Genomic DNA, 13041 nt, shown 5'->3' with positions numbered 1-13041 from the left:
CTCAGACAAAGGGTGTGGTGATCAGGAGGCTGCAGTGATCAGGGGGCTGCTGTTGCTTGGATCTGCGGTCTGGGAAAAGCTCCTCCCTTACCAGCACTGCATGATCTGGGAAAATCTCCTCTCTTATAGGCACTGCATGGTCCGGTCAGTTCCTCAGGATGCCCCCGTTAGTCTCATTTTACCGCAATCACCAAATCCAAATCTCAAATCTCCCAGCACCCGCAAACCCTCGGAACTCCTTTCCCCAGTCAGGGGCTGTGTCTGTCCCAAGAGACGCGGCTGTTTGCCATGCGATCTCCCTCCGACCCTCTGAGCTCAGGTCTGGCAAACTTTCCTGCCCAGATCCCTGGTTTTTAACCTTTCCAGGGGAGCTCTGCCCTTCTCGGCTGCAAACCGTCTCACTAGCTGTGTAATTTCGCCAATTCGAGGTGGGTGTTATTAGTTTCAGCTGCTTACTCCGTTTGCTCCGGGACAAGGCCTGGGTCGCGTCTGCCTATATCGCCGCCATCTTCCGGACTCCTCCCACAGGTTGGATTTAGATTTACTTTTCTTTTTGTTTAAAAACCACCAGAGAATAAGTAACAAAGATACAATTCTGACTTAACTTATTGACATGAAATACTAAATGAAAAAAATGTCATTATAGTTAATTTATTTAACTATATATTATATAATTAACTAAATGAAACAATTGCATTATTCATCATTTTAAAATAAGCAATAGTGTAATTAGTAATAGAAATAACATTACAATTTATATAGAAACAAATGTACATAATATAGTTCATTAGATGACAGAAATTTTAAAAGATAAAATAAAATCTACAGATTAATCTCTATCTTTTAAAATATAAGAGTCTTTAACAATCACTCATACAATTTATTTATATTAGATAATTTATGTGCAGGTAATAAGAAGGAAAAGAAGTGTAAGACATGGGAAACACACCAAACAATCAGAGCTCTTTCCACACACCAAAAATTGAGCACATGTTTGTAGTCATATAGTAAGGAAAGTACTCCCATGTATATTGTCAAGAAGAAGTAAATAGAAAATTAGAACAATCAGCATTCTCTGATTATCCTTGAAAATAAAAGATAGAATTTTTATCCTTAATAAAACCTGGATGTCCAAGTCACCTTCCTTCTATTTCATTTGAGTGTTTCTCAGCTATCAATTTAACATTACAGAAACTCAGAATGAGCCTGATTGTACAACACTCAAATTCCCAGGAATGATATAAAATCATCATTCAATTACAATAAAATTCTTACAGCAGGTGATACTCTGATAGCCTATAATCTTTCCCAATGCCATCGCAAATGTGGAGCAAACAAGTTCCTCAGTGTCCACTTCTGTAATGCTCCCCATCTAGTTCTGGAAGAGAGCCTCTGATTGTGTACTCATTTGATTTTAGGTGGAAGCTTGTGTGTTAGAGGATTATCCACATTAATCCTGTTCATGACCTTCAGAACACTGAAGATTTTGCTTTAGCCTTTCCAGGTCATTGCATATGGCTAAAGAGTTTATTCTCCTCCCTGTTCTCCTACTCTTATCCCTATTTTAGTATCTAACCTACCTCCTATGGCTCTTCCCAGGCCTCTGTTCATGGGTTCTTATCATTGCACATAACCAATTGTCTGTAATGAGATATTCTTTCATTTAAGACAGCAGGAATGAAAGGATTTGGGAGGAAGTAGATAGAGAGAAATGGGACATCCATGCATGTCTGTACATGGATTTATTAATGAGATGATATCACATTTTGGATATTTTGTCAACAGACAATGATTCATAGCCTGAGTATTGTTCCAAAACATGGCTGGTTTCCCAAGAAGCATATTCCTGCCAAATTAATTTACAAAACAAAACTAAACTAAACTAAAAAGTTCCAACCTTCCTTCTTAATATAATTTATAATATAGTATTCAATTACAGCTTTATTTGTCCATAAACCATAGAGTATTTTTTTCTGATGAATACAAATTACCTTTGTATACTTTAGCTAACTTCCACATTTTTTTAGGATTAAAAACCATTATTTAGGTTTTGTCAATAGATCCTTCATTAGGTAGCTGGAAACACACAAATACATATACCTTTGCCACTATCCTTTTTACTCTATTACTAGAATTTTGTGAAAAACAAGAAGGTATGGTTTTAGTCCCAGTCCTGCCACTAATTGTCTGATTACTATGAAACTAAGGAAGATTAAGTTTGAGCACCCATCACTAATACAGGCTTCTTTCATGCTACTGTAAGAGACCTTATTGAGGTGGTCACATGATTGTATGTCTTTGTAAAATTTGCAGAAGTGGGATATTTTAACTATAAATTGTTAAGATTATGGCTTCTTTCTACTTTAAATTTTCCTCTGTTAGACCTTCCCTCTTATTAAGTCAAATTCTAGTGGTTATTGACAGTGTTTGGATCTGGTGAGAGGAAGTTGAGTTGAGGACAAATTGAGTTTAGGTCACATGGGATATATTTATGTGGTTTGCAGTCATCTTGTGAATAGATGGGTAGTTATCCCAGTGTGAGATGACTTTAAGAAATGCCCTTCCTATTACTTCATTGACATATCTAAGACGATGACACAAAGGCACAGAGCCACCAGTGTGTTGGCCAGTTAGCATTATTAACATTATTAAATAACATTTTACTTTCCTAATTTTTGTTTTGTTAATCCTCCCCCAAGTATATTTTCCATTGATTTCAGAAAGAGTGGAAGGGAGGGAAGAAGGGGTTGCAGAGAGAGAGGGGGGGCGTTGATGTGTCATATGAATTGGTTGACTCCAGCATGTGCCCCATCTGGGGCTGTGGATCTAACCTGCAACTCAGTTGCGTGCCCCTGACAGGGAATCAAACCTGAGACCCTTTGGTGCATGAGCTGACACTCTAACCATTGAGTACGCTGGCCAGGGCTGTGTGGCTACCCCGAAAGTGGTATATGTAAAGCCACAGAGTTGAAAAAAATTTTATTAACAGAATAGAAATTTATATTTATCCATATAAATACAACACAGTAAAAAATGAATAGTGTTTGTGATGAGGGAAGGAGTTAGATCTTGCAGCCTTAAAGACTTAATTAAAGAAATTGGACTTTTAAGAGGAATGGAAAAACCACTTTAAGCAAAAAAGTGATATTAATTGATTTGTGTTTTTTAAAATTGTTTTGTGAAAAATCTTATAGCAGGGAAAGAAAAAAATTATGGAGATCAGTTAGGATGCAATATGTCTGGAGAGATATCATGGTATCTTGGTACCTAGAGAGAAATGTGGAAATTACATATGAGATACATATTTTGGAGGTAAAGGTGATCAGACTCCCTGGTTAATTGGATATGCTTGGTGGGACTAAAAGGAAGGGAAAATTCATAGATAGACCTTTAAGGTTCTAGTTTGATCAGCTAAGTAGATAGTGGTAAGATTTACTAATAAAGTAGACGAAAGGGGTAAGAATGAGAGTGTAGTAGTATGAGCCTCGTGTGTGCAGATATATTAATTTTGAGATTCCCATCAGACATACAAACCAGGATGCCATGTTGGCAGTGAATACATGAGTTGGAGGTCAGGGCAGAGCCTGAATTTGAGAAACACAGTGAGAAAGACATCAGCATGGAGAAAAATGTTGGCCAAATTTGGTTTCAGATCCAGGAAATATACTTATCAGTGATGTAAATTCTGCCCTGTCTTTGTTGCATTATCTATGAAATGGGGACAATGATTGATATTAATAATTAAACCTCTGGCCCTAACCGGTTTGGCTCAGTGGATAGAGAGTCGGCCTGCGGACTGAAGGGTCCCGGGTTCGATTCCGGTCAAGGGCATGTACCTTGGTTGCGGGCACATCCCCAGTAGCGGGTGTGCAGGAGGCAGCTGATCGATGTTTCTCTCTCATCGATGTTTCTAACTCTCTATCCCTCTCCCTTCTTCTCTGTAAAAAAATTAATAAAATATATTTAAAAAAATAATAATAATTAAACCTCTGGAAAATAGCATATAGAAAATACATTAAAAATGGTGCCTTAATATGAATGACTCTATCATGTATCTGATGACATCTTTAGAATTCTAATAGGTCTCAGTGGGAAGAAAGCATGGCAAAATTAACCATCTGAAGGAGAGAAAGGTGCCATATTCCAAAGTGCAGAATTTGAACCTGTCTGAACCAGCAACTGATGTTGCTACCTATCCTGCCAAGAAATATCTGCTAATTTCAATGTAAATCAAACTTAAGTGTTTGATTAGGGGCATTGTTTCTTTCTTTAATTCCTTTTTTTAAATTTTGCTTTATTGTTAAACTTATTATAGAAGTCCCCTGTGTTTGTTTTTACCCATTGACACCCTCCATCTCACACCTTCCAGGCCTTAACTGCTCTATGGTCTGTGTCCATATCTCTATATATAAAATCCTAATATGCAAATAAACTGAACAGCAGAACAACCAAATAACCAAACAACCGGTGGCTGTCATCAGGAAGAGCCTCTGGTGAAAATTCTTTGCTCCCGCCAGGCGCTTACACCTGCTGCTGGTGCAGGCCCTGCTCACATCCACTGCAGGCACTGTCAGCGGGTGCAAGCGGCAACTGCCAGCTCCGATCGCCCCTCAGGGTTTCGCCACCTCCCCCTGCTCCTGAGGGGTGATAGGGCAGTAGCCGCTGCTCACACCTGATGACGACGCCAGCCCTGCTCGCACCCACTGGTGGTGCCAGCCCAAATCGCTCCATGCTGTCAGTGGGTGCTAGCAGGGCCAGCGCGGTCAGCACATGGGAATGGCGACAGTGGGAGTGGGGTTGCCGGCAGACAGGGCACTGGGGGCCATGGCAGGAGGGGCCGGGTGGGGGCACAGAGGATAGGCTGAGACCTGCCCCTGTGCGCACTGCAGCCTCGCGGCCCACAGTTCCTTTCAAAGGGCATGAATTCATGCACTGGGCCCCTAGTCTACACTAATAAAAGAGAAACATGGTAATTAGAGTACGGCCACTACCCTTCCCATTGGCTAATCAGCATATCCTTATGCAAATTAACTGTCAGCCAAGATGGCGGCCAGCAGCCAGGCAGCTGGAAGCAAACATGAGGCTTGCTTGCTTCAGTGACTGCAGACTCCAATGTTCCCCGCCTGACTTGCCGGCCTCTGAGCTGGCAGTTTGAAACATTCTAACAAATATAGAAGCTAAACAAAACCCCAGAAACCAGCTTTCAGCTGGCCGGGATCTCAGAGCTGGAGTTATACATTGTTTCGATTAGAGAACGCAAACAAACCAGATACCAGCTTTCAGCAGCAGAAGCCTCAGAGCTACAGCCAGAGCTAAAGCTGGCCCAGAATAAAATTTAAAAAAGAAAAAAAAGGAGCGGTTGGGAGCTTCAGTCAAAACCGCCAGCCTGAAAGCAGTCCTCAGCCCCTCACCCAGACTGGCCAGGCACCCCAGTGGGGGCCCCCACCCTGAAGGGTGTGTGACCAGCTGCAAACAGTCATCATCCCCTCATCCAGGCAGGCCAAGCACCCCAGTGGGGACCCCAACCCTGATCCAGGACACCCTTCAGGGCAAACCAGCCGGCCCTCAGGCCTCTATCCTATATAGTAAAATGGTAATATGCCTCCCAGCACCGGGATCAGCAGAGCCGCGAGGTCTCCTGGCACAGGATCAGCATGACAGGGGGCAGCGCCCAAACCCCCTGATCGCCCTGCAGCTCTGTGAGTGACAGCGGGCGGGGCCACAACCTCCCCATCGGCCCTGCCCTGAGTGTGACAGTGGCGGTGCCCCAACCCCCTGATTGGCCCTGCTCTGTGGGTGATAGAGGGCGGCGCCCCAACCCCCTGATCCGCCCTGCTCTGTGTGTGATAGGGGGCGGTGCCCTAACTCCCCTATCGGCCATACTCTGTGCGTGACAGGGGGGAGCTCCCCAACCCCCTGATGGGCCCTGCTCTTTGCATGACAGGGGGTGGCGCCGCAACCTCCCCATCGACCCTGCCTTGAGTGTGACAGGGGGAGGTGCCCCAACCCCCCAATCGGCCCCACCCTGAGCGTGGCTGAGGGTGGCAACGAAACCTCCCAATCCGCCCTGCTCTGTGTATGACAGGGGGCGGCACCTCAACTCCCCAATCAGCACTGCTCTGAGCCTGACCAGGGGCTGCACCTAGGGATTGGGCCTGCCCTCTGCCACCCAGGAGCAGGCCTAAGCCAGCAGGTCGTTATCTCCCGAGGGTCCCAGACTGCGAGAGGGCACAGGCTGGGCTGAAGGACCCCCCTCCCCCCGAGTGCACAAATTTTTGTGCACCAGGCCTCTAGTCCTATATAATAAAAGTGTAATATGCAAATTGACCGGATGGTGGAATGACATCCCTATAATGCACATTGACCACTAGGGGGCAGACACTCAACACAGGAGCTGCCCCCTGGTGGTCAGTGTGCTCTTATAGGGGGAATCCGAGCTCATGGCTGGCAAGCACAGCAGTGGTGGAGGGAGCCTCTCCCGCCTCCACTGCAGGTGGGAAGTAAGGAGGGAGAGGTCCCAGACCATGAGAGCCCCATACTGCAAGAGGGATGTCTGACTGCTGGCTTAGGCCTGATCCCCAGGGGAATCGGTCCTAAGCCAGCAGACAGACATCCCCCGAAGTGTCTGGGACTGTGAGAGGGTGCAGGCCGGGCTGAGGGACCCACCCCGCCAGTGCACAAATCTCATGCACCGGGCCTCTAGTATACATATAAGTTCCCTGGTTAATCACTCCCCACTTATCTCCCCTACCCCCACCTTCCTAATGAAATTTGTCAATCTGTTCCATGCTGCTATGTCACTAGATCTATTTTGTTCATCAGTTTATTTTGTTCATTAGACTTCACATATGAGTTAGATCATGTTATACTAATCTTTCTCTGACTGGCTTATTTAGCTTAGCATAATATTCTCTAGGTCCATCCATGCTGTTGCAAATGGTAAAAGTTCCTTCTTTTTTTTTTTTTTTACAGCAGCGTAGTATTCCATTGTATAGGTATACCACAGGTTTTTAATCCACTCATCTGCTGATGGTCACTACAAGGCTGTTTCCAAATCTTAGCTGTTGTAAATTGTGCTGCTATGAACGTAGGGATGCATATATCCTTTCTGATTGGTGTTTCTGGTTTTTTGGGATATATTCCTAGAAGTGGGATTACTGGCTGAAATGGGAGTTCCATTTTTAATTTTTTGAGGAAACTCCATACTGTTCTCCACAGTGGCTACACCAGTCTGCATTCCCACCAGCAGTGCAGGAGGGTTCCTTTTTCTCCATATCCTCGCCAGTATTTGTTGTTTATTGATTTGTTGATGATAGCCATTCTGATAGGTATGACATGGTACCTCATTGTCATTTTGATTTCCATCTCTCGGATGATTAGTGACTTTGAGTATGTTTTCATATGTCTCTTGGCCTTCCTTATGTCCACTTTTGAGCCTTTGCCCATTTTTTGATTGTATTGTTTATCTTCCTTTTGTTAAATTGTATGAGTTCCCTGTAAAATTTGGAGATTAAACCCTTATCGTATATAGCATTAACAAATATGTTCTTCCATGTAACCAAACCTATGTTGTTTTGTTGATGGTTTCTTTTGTTGTGCAGAAGCCTTTTATTTTGATGTAGTCCCACTGTTTATTTTCTCCTTAGTTTCGGTAAAGATATTGCTATGACATATGTCTGACATTTTGCTGCCTATGGATTCTTCTAAGATTTTTATGGTTTCCCATCTTCGTTTCTTACTAGAACTAGACTCTAAGGCAGTTTAGGAGAGTGTATAGTTTTGAACTCAGTTCTTTCACAGCACTTTATGTTATAGCTTCCTTGAGCCAAAGTAAAAACTAAGAAGGGAATTGCCAGTCCCCTACTTATTAGCAAAGGCAGTCCAGTTGTGTTAGCCACTTCAAATACTGTGGCAATGTCAGAAAAATAAAGAGAAGAGTGGAGGGAAGGTGAACTTTAGAACAAGGGGTAGGATGGACACAGGGACTGAACAATAGTTTCAGTGTATATAAACTATTAACAAGTTTTTTATTTTATTTTAGAAAGTTTAATTGCAATCAAGATATTCAATAGTTTCTTATTTGTGTTTTTTTTTCTTCTTTCTCCATTCTTAACATTTTTCCACTTTTAAAAATTTCCCTTTAATAAAAGCAGAACCTTCTCAAAGTTCAATCTCATGTTTGGAACAGTATAAAAAGCACAAGCTGGAGATCTTATTTTTATAAGCTACTTACCAGAGGCCTTCTTCCTATATTAAGCTGTCCCATCAACTTTCTGACTGTAGCAATCTTTCTGAACAACTTTCTTATCTATAAAAGGAGCAGGTGAAACTGGTGTATAAGGAAACTTCCAACTTTAAGTATCTTGTGATTTCATTCTTATGTTAATTCTTATATTAATGAAGTAATTAACATCTGGTCACAGCATATGCCTTCACAATCAATTGATTTTTAAATGGGGTGAAAAGGAAAGACTGAGAAAGGAAAACACATTTCATGTAGTAAGGCCTTATAGTTTTTCATTGGAATGCTCATCATTTAGGCTGTGGGTATATATGTATGTATATGTGTGCATTTTGCATATTTTGACAGATGTATTTTTTCTGGGAAATTTGAGTGATTTTATGGATGTAAATATTAAGAAAGAAAAACTTAAAAACAGGTAAAAAAATTGTTCTGATTATTAAGGTAATCACTTAATGGGAGGCAAGCCAAGATCAGCTGACACCTGTGCCCCACCTGGGGCCACCTGGCATAAACTACATAGTGATCTGCAGATGGCTGCTACTTGTGATGAGCTTGGAGGTGCCTAGGAGAAGGCAAGCTGTGAGCCAAGGCTGACGGCCACTAGTGGTAGGCCTGGGGCCACTTAGTAAGATGTATGGGGTATCCAGAGTTCAGATGCTGTTTGTTTGAGAGATGTTAGAGAAGTTAAGCATAAACCAAGACAGGCCCTTTATAGGAAAAACAAATGCTGGAAACAGCTTGAGTGGACCTGAAAGTTTGGTGGATCGAGGTCTCAGGGAACCAGCATGCCAGGGCTAACAGTTTGAACCAGGTTTATAGAGTATCAGATATGGCACCCACCTGCGAGCTCTGTAGAGGGAGGCCTTAAAAAGGCACAATGGCCTCTCCCAGAACTTCTGTCTGGGAGAAAGCTGCCCCTCCAACTTTCATCATGATGCCAGACAATGAAGTTTTTCTCCTTGTGTTCCTGGTGCTTTTTAAATTGCTGCCTCAGCACTGGAACTCAGGGCAATTGAGTCCAAGTAAGTCCCTATATGGGTCCTTTAAGAGGAATGCCTGAGTCTCCAGCAGCCCAACATCTCACTCAGCCACAAACCCTGCTGTGTTTTTGTTTAATTGATTTTAGAGAGAAATAAACACCAATTTTTGTTGTTCCACTAATTTATGTATTCTTTGGGTTATTCTTGTATGTGCCCTGACCAGGATCAAACCTGCAACTTTGGCATACTGGGACAGTGCTCTCACAGATGAACTACCCAGGGCAACCCCACTGGTTTTTCACAGGCAGAAGTTATGAGGACTTCTCTTCATGGCACTAGAACCCTGGGTTGGGGGCCTGGTGTGGGCTGGGACTTTCACTCCTCAGGGAGTAACTCCATTGCCCAGAAATCCCTTCTGATTTAAAAGAAAAATGTATTTTCATTGTTGAAAGTATTACAGATGTCCCCCTTTTCCCCATTGACCCTTTCTAGCCCACCCACCATCTAGCCCCCCAGCCTTCACCAACCACACTATTGTCTGTGTCTATGGATTATACATATCTGCCTATAGGTTCTTTGGGCAATCTCTTCCCCCTACCCACTATCTCTGCCTTCCCTCTGAGATTCAACAGTCTGTTCCATCCTGATTTTATCTGCCACATGTTGGTGTGGGACCAGCCCATTCTGCATCTCCACCCCTCCTACCAGTCTTGATGTTACTTCCTCTTTATATCCTTAGTTGTAAGACTTCTGTTCAATTAAGTTTCAGGTGGTTCTGAATGATGGTTGCTCTGTAGTTTAGTTGTAATTGTGATGCAGTTGTGGAAGGATGTGAGTACCATTTATCTACATGACCACCTTGACCAAAGCCTAATTTTTTGTTATTATTGAAGAGGAAATTCCTCAATTTGGAGTAGGGAGCACATAAAGAAGAGGTATCCCTCTCTTATTACCTAGTAATGTCATTCCTGGCCAAGGAGTATGTACAAGATTGTATACATTTGGAGTCAGGAAGATGGCTAAAGAGGAATACAAGAAGGGTCCAGAGGAACAGTTTTCCAGGGGATGCTGTAATTTCCCATAAGCTCTCCAGTGGAAAGAGTGATGAATCAGATTCATCAGACCTTGATACAGGTAATTTTAAGATTTTATTGAAATGTAAAAATATTGATTAGTTTTTATGTTGATCTTCAGCTTAGCAAAAATCAATGTTTGTTTATTATAACATCTGTAAGCCATATGCATCTCCAGCCAATAACATTTTCTGATGTCAGTATTTTGAGTTATAAATAGAAGAAAGTGTTCAAAAATGCTCATTAAGGTAATGTGAATATTAGAATTTACTCAGCCATTTTATTTCAAATGGTACAATGAGGAATTACTAAAAATTTAAGTAAATATAAGCTATTTTTACAAGTGGCCACAATTTTAACTCTGTCCCTTTGCCCTTCTTCCTCTCATTACTATTTCTGTCTTTGTCTGCATATATTTTCCATGTGGCATAATGTTCTGGATCTATAAAATAGAGGTCATGTTTTCCCCAAAAGAGAACTGTGAAATTTTGACTAACCTCAAAAATCACTTCCAGCTTTTTTGACGCTGCAATTTTATCGACTCACTAATTTTAGCATTCTTTCATTTGGCCAGGAAATTTAGAAAGATCCTAAATGCAAATGCAAAAACATTTTTTAGAAAATGACTCAACCTTATATAAGAGTAAGGCAGTGATGGCGAACCTTTTGAGCTCGGCGTGTCAGCATTTTGAAAAACCTTAACTCTGGTGCCGTGTTACATATAGAAATTTTTTGATATTTGCAACCATAGTAAAACAAAGATTTATATTTTTGATATTTATTTTATATATTTAAATGCCATTTAACAAAGAAAAATCAACCAAAAAAATGAGTTTGCGTGTCACCTCTGACACGTGTGTCATAGGTTCGCCATCACTGGAGTAAGGTAATATGAGGCACAATCTTTACCAGTAAACTTTCTAAAGATGTGGTTATGCATTTATGGCAGTCCATCAGCATGATATTCATGTTCACTGCAGCTTCCAACTAGAACACACAAGAAGAAGAGGAGAAACAAGATCCCTAGGCGTATCTGTAGGTAGTTCTGTGTGTGTGTCCAAAGGTTAGGGGGCACGGGGCAGTGATATGTAGGCATCACATGCTGACAGGATGGACATTTCTAGTCTAAGGTCAGGCTGAAACTCATCAAGAGCACCATGTAATTGTTAACTTCTAGGTAAACAGAAGTAGATGGGCCATACTGCCATTAGTCAAATCATAGACAGGGTGACTTGTTTTGACGAAAACCATTACAAATCCCAGAAGGCAAAGAACCTCAACAGTAAACATAAATTGGATCTAAAAGTAGAAGATATTGCCACATCACTAAGAAGAGTCTGCCTTTTTTGTCATGTTGTAGGAAACATGTATGACACGTGTTGCACTGTTACATCTGTCTACGGTAACAAGTATAGTTTCTTTGAAACACAAGAGCAGCAATTCTTTAATAATTTAAAATTTCTAATAAGCAGTTTCTAATAATATTTTACATATCCTGAGCTATCCTCCTTAGAATTTTTTTTCCTGTGTTTATAATTCTAAGAAGCCTCCACAAAGGTTGACCCAAACACGTATTCCCTTAAAAACAGATTGATTTGTCCCTTTTCCCACTCCATCATTTTTCCTTATCTCAGCAACTAAAATACTCTATGGGTCTGTTTTACCACAATCATAGGTGCCTATATTTATTTCTATGACATTCTGAATTTTCCCTTATATTTTCAAAATGTTATCTCACTCCAATAAGCAAATGGGACTTTATTAAAGTGTTTCAACTTTCCTACTAGGTTCTGATTTTTCTCAGGCTCCTTTAGATGCCCTTTCAGGTTTTTCACATCTCCTATATATAATAATAAAAGTGAAGATGCTAATTAGACCAAATAGCCAAACGACTTTCTGGACGACCTAATGGACAACATTCTGGATGACATTCCGGACGACCTTCCAGATGAAGCTGGGGCTGCAAGGGCTGAGACAAGCCGCTGTGCTGCCAGGTCCAAGCCCCTGCAAGAATTTCATGCATCAGGCTTCCAGTTATGTATAGGTTGCTTACTCTTTGTGTACAACCTCACGCATAGTATCAAATTAATCATACTCCTCCATTCAAGGCACCTGTCATCATAGAACAGTATGGGATGCCCCTTCCCTTCATTTATCTAATTTATAACTTTTTGCTTTCTTTTTTTTATCTCTCAATCTCTGTTTTCTTCCTCATAGTCAACTAACTTGAATGTGTTGGATATGTATCCTCAGGTTTGCATGTATTTGTATTATTGTCTGATGTTTAAGTATATATGTTCAATTTAGACACTCAGCATTTATGTTTATCATCTGTCTGCTTTTCTGTGTATATTCTAGTTCCTTGTTTCTAATGGCTGAACTCTTGGCCTAGCAACCTGTGATGGACGCACAATGTGAACAAAATCCAAACCTGTGTGATTGTAGGGAAGGGGTTTGGAGGCTAGCACAGCATAATCTAATCTCTCCTGACTCATACAGTCATCATGGATGTCCCTTCCCAGCAGTCTTGTGTGAGAATATATTGAGGCTATATAACCAGGAATAGGACTTACAGAACATAGGGGTATGCGGTTTAAATCTGAGTTATATTGCTAGAGTGCTCTTGAGGAAGGTTAAACTTGTCTGGTTTCTCCACATCCCCACTAATAATTACCACTATTCAACTTTCTAATTTCTATCAGTCAGATGGCTGTAAAGTGGTAAATTACTTTACTTTAATTTG

Source organism: Myotis yumanensis, unplaced genomic scaffold (genome assembly GCF_028538775.1).
Source record: "Myotis yumanensis isolate MYYU_CA2020_CCGP unplaced genomic scaffold, mMyoYum1.0.hap1 SCAF_2, whole genome shotgun sequence".
NCBI classification, from domain to species: Eukaryota; Metazoa; Chordata; class Mammalia; order Chiroptera; family Vespertilionidae; genus Myotis; species Myotis yumanensis.
Note: the sequence above shows the minus strand (reverse complement) of the source record.